Here is a 5,022-nt window from a genome sequence, read left to right as displayed (position 1 = left end):
CTATAGTGTTATGTGAATGCTACATTTATTCTAAACATGTAGGACTTGCAGAAATGTAATGAGAAACTCGTATGACTAGATGGCAATACTACTTTTTTATATGGTGGTTCTTTATTGAAATATATTCTCATTTTTACCACATTAAACATTTGGAATCTTACAATGTCATTTGGTTTTTGCTAGATAACAGCAAGGTAAAATTCATTTTCACCATTATGAGAATTGTCAAAATTCTACAATAATTAAAATCAATCTGAATTGATTTTTGTTGAATATGGAATGCCAAATTAAAAATGTATATGTGTACTCTTTTAAAAAGAAATTTGAGTTTTTGTCAAATTTACCGTGAAATACAAAGGTAAGACCTATGGTTTGTCTTAATGTTGCAGAGTATTCTCTTTCTAACTTGAGGACCTAATTATAAGATAGTTGGCTTTTTATGCATAATTTTCATCTGAAAGCAAATTTTACAAAGGTCACATTTTAACTTTGGTTAATAGGAAATGCCTTTAATGAAAATTAGGGTAGGAAAAGTTCAGGAAACATTGAAATAAAACCCAGGAAACAAAGTTAATGTTAGCAATTGTGCAAGAATCCTAGTTGGCCATAAACTGATAAAATTGGTGGAAAGACACTGCAAAGAGAATTTTACTTAACTTTTAAAAAACACATTTATTGTAGAAAAATTTTGAGAATTCAGCAACATCAATGAAAATGACTTCTAATAGCATTGCTCATTGATTCCTATTTTTGGTGACAATCCTAGAATTTTTTTGTACTTATATTTTTAAAAATGGATCCTGCTGTAACAGGTTTAATAAAGAGATTTTTTTTTTTTTAACTACAGACTAAAATGAGAGTCTTGCATTCTGTTTTGTATCTGATTGTGTTTGGATATAAACAATTACATCAGCACATGAAAATAAAATGTTTGGAAAAAATTATAGTGCACATTCAGTTATCCTTAATGAATATTTAACCTTGGTCCCAATTTTTCAGGTAATTTCACACTTTTTCCTCTTATCTTTTAGAGATTCAAGAGCTATAAGTTAATTTTGCCATCTGGATTTCTATCCAGATGGCAAAAAATAAAAAATAGATGTGCTTCCAGATCAAGCTATTTGGATTATCTTCTCTTGACCATATTTATACTCTTTAGCATTAATAATTTAAGTTGCTTTAATGAGGATAAGGAAAGATCTGTTTGTCTCAGAGAAGGAAAGCTTGAGCAAAAAGAAAAAAAATTCAGAATATGGACAAGTGCTAACAGCATAGTTAATATGTATCTAATATTTCCATTCAGTTAAAGATTGATTTCAACTGCTATATCTTTTATGGACTTGGTTCTATGAACCCTTTATTTTGATAAATGTGTATTTTGTACTATTACTATTTCTCAGTGACAGCTGTACATAACTGCCTTAAATTTCTTGTTTTTATAAACTAATGGAAAAGTAGATGGGTGATGGTAATAGTTACCAACTTTTCTCCAGAAGGGAACCTATATTTTAACTAAACTTCAGATATTTAGGAAATGGGATATAAAAATGTGGAAGTTACTTAACGAGATATTTGACATCATTTGCTTGATGTAGTGGTTCTCACCTGGAGTGATTAACCCCCCACACCCCCTTAAGTGGACATTTGACATGTCTGGAGACTGGTTTCACAACTGAGGGAGAAGAGGAACACTGGTGCTGGTGAGAAGAGGCCAGGAAAGCTACTAAACATGTTACAAAGCACATGACAGCCTTCAAAACAGTTATCTGGTCTCAAATGTCACTAGGGCCGAGAATCGGTGGTCTAGTGTGATTTATTTGGGGAGGGGTAATGATGGATGTTGCCTAAAATATGCTGTAGGATAATTGTAATAAAACTTATTTGCTGAGATTTGAATGTATAATTCGTAATTTAGAGATGAAATAAACATGCATGTTTTAATTACATGGGATGATATATTAATTCTTTCCCCACTCATGAGTTCTATTATTTTCACATTTATCTTTGACATTTTGAGACACCTACCAGTTTTTCAAATCTTGTCAGCTTATTGTCTAAGTTTATTTGAAAGAAAGTAATGGTTTTTGACAGTAATGTTTTACACATGTATAATTTATAAGAAATCCCATACTTCAAATTACCCATTGTATAAATACCACGTTAGCAATTTCATCCTGAAGGTAATTGATTTCCACATTAAAACCACTGATATTGTTCTTAAAAGTAATCTTTAAAATGCTTGTTATATAACACGACCTATACTTGTTTTTGAGGTCACATCTCCAAGAATAATGACTAAATCATTGGTAAATTTATTCGCCTCTTGTTTTTAAATAATTCATCTACTGCCCTTTTTTAGTTGTCTGAAACCAACATTGATTAAAATGGCTTCAATCTAATGATTTCACCAAATATTACCTGCAGTTCAAATAAGTAATTAGAATGCTCCTCATAAAGAGATTTTCCTTGGCCCAAAGAAAGATGACTTTTCTGAGGGATAATTAGAGATAAAACTGCTTGTGTTCTGGTGTATGTGGGATATATATATGTGGGTGTAAAAATAGGCCTGGAAAGACTGATTGACTTTGTATGTGAAGTACAACACCACATACAAAGTATTCAGGAGATAACAGGAGGGCACAAGAATTATCCAGGCAAATGATATCATCAAATATTAACTTTTGAGTTACTTGGAAGCTGAAGCTCATCTGTACATAAATATGCAGAATATCAAGCTGCTTGCAAACCTAGACCTCGTCAGATATACTCCCAGGTCCTCAGCTTAACAGGTGGAATGTAAGACCAGCCATGATGCTTATAGCATATCAATTGATGCTTTTAATAAAAATAAAATCATAGCTGCTGCACTGCCTGCTTTCGTGGGCCCAGGAAAAGACAAGTGGAGATAATGAAACGAGCATGTGTACATATTCTATACATGAAGGTAGATAGGGGATTGTGGTCACTGTATCACAGGGTATTATTGCCAAATTCCCCTCCATAGGACCTGTACCAATATAATACTCCCACTTGCAATATACGAGAGTGCCTATTTTCTTAGAGTTTGTTGTCAACTTTCAGATTTTTGCCAATATGATGGATAATAAAAGGGTTATTTTGTAGTTTTCATCTGCATTTTATGGTAGATGGTGTTTCCAAAGATAGCTGTAACGATAGTTCCCATCCCACATGCTTTTTTGCAGTGTAACTGCCAGTTTTCCGTAAGAAGGTAGATTCTCTTTCCCCTTTTTCTGAATCTGAGTTGGCCCTGTGACTATGATTAATAGTATGTGTCACAAGTGACACTGCAGCTTGCAAAACCTGCATCTTTAAGATCTTGCTTCCTCTTCCTTGTTCTTAGAGTCCTGAACCATCACAGAATGAGACCACATTGGGGAGGGGGGAATGAAAGATGATGGATAGATAGAAGATAGCAAGAAAGAGAGAATGAGGGACAGCTATCAGCCCTCAGTCTGTTCCACCCATCCCAGCTCTATGGAGCAGAATCATCCAGCTGAGCCTTGCTTGAGTTTCTAACCAACAGAATCAAGCAAATGAAATAGTTATTATATTAAGCCATTAAGTTTTGGGGTAATTCATTCTGCAGCAATAGAAAAACAAATCACACTCATTACAGGTAAGGTCAAAAATCTTTTTGGATGTTTATAAACCATTTCCTTTCTTTTTTTTCTGTAAATGTACATGTCCTTGCCCATTTTTCTTCTGTTTTTCTGGTATATAGTCTCCTTTTCATAAGCTCTTTATAAATTAGGGTTATTTATTCTTTGTGATATAAGTTGCAAACAGTTTCATCTCAGTTTATAATTTACCTTTTGATCTTACTTTTAGTTTTATTTTTTACATGTAAACTGAATTTTTTTGTGGTTTAATTTGTCAATATTTTATTGGTTCTAGGTTTTGATTCATAGTTAGAAAATCTTTCCCCACTTACTGCAGATTATAGAGGAATTCACCCATGTTTTCTTCTAGTAATTCTGTAGCTTCTCACTCTCCCTCCTGTCCTCCTCCCTACTCACGTCCCTTTCTCCCTTCCTCCCTCTTTCTTTCCTTCTGTTCCCTTCCCTTATCTCTCTACCTTCCTCCCGCCCCACCCTGTTTGTTTCTAACATTCTAATTTTTGATCCATCTGGAGTTTATTGTGATGTATGGTTTTTAAATAAGGATCCAATTATATGTTTTTCAAAATGACTAACCAATTGTTCCATTTTTTAAAAGTCCATCTTTTGCCCAATGATTTGAGATTGCCATCTTTATCACATACTGAATTTTGATTTGTACTTGGTTCAATTTTTGGACTTATGTTCCATTGGTCTGTTTATTCATGCACCAATATGACATTTGATATATGAAGTTCAATTATAATATTCTTTAATATCTGGTAAGGCTTGACATGCCTATTGTTCTTTTTCAGGATTTCTCAGCTATTTTTGCTTACTTTCATAATGAACTTCAGAAAAAGCTTATTTACTTCCAGAAAATGACTTTCGTTCGTTGTTATTTTTGTTTCTGGTTATATTTATTTATAAACTTGGAGAGAATTGACTTTTTTGTGATGTTGAATTGACTTTCCAAAAACAAAAGTCCTCATTCCATTTATTCAAGTTTATTCTTGAAATTTTCAGTCCTTAAGGAGTGTTTTAAAATTTTATTCATAAAAGTGTTGCAAATTTCTCAGTCTATACTCAAGAATTTAATCTTGTTTTTTCTTTCATGTTGCTTTTTGTATGTTGATTTTACATTCTATTGCCTTATTAAATTCTCATATTGTTTATATTAGTTTTACATTTTTTTAAAGGTTTTCCAGGTATTCTATGATATCATCAGCAAATAGAAATAATTTTACTTCTTCTTTCCAATTCTTATTAACTGTTTTCTCTTTTCTAATTGCATTGGTCAATATCTCCAGTATGAGTAGTGGAGATAATGGGTATCTATGCCTTATACTTGACTTCACTGGGAATGCCTGCAGTGTTTCCCTTCATATCAGATGCTGATTTGGAA

The sequence above is a fragment of the Rhinolophus hipposideros genome (genome assembly GCF_964194185.1).
Source record: "Rhinolophus hipposideros genome assembly, chromosome: 3".
In the NCBI taxonomy this organism is placed as follows: Eukaryota; Metazoa; Chordata; class Mammalia; order Chiroptera; family Rhinolophidae; genus Rhinolophus; species Rhinolophus hipposideros.
The sequence above is the reverse complement of the archived record's forward strand: the minus strand, read 5'-3'. Positions refer to the sequence as shown.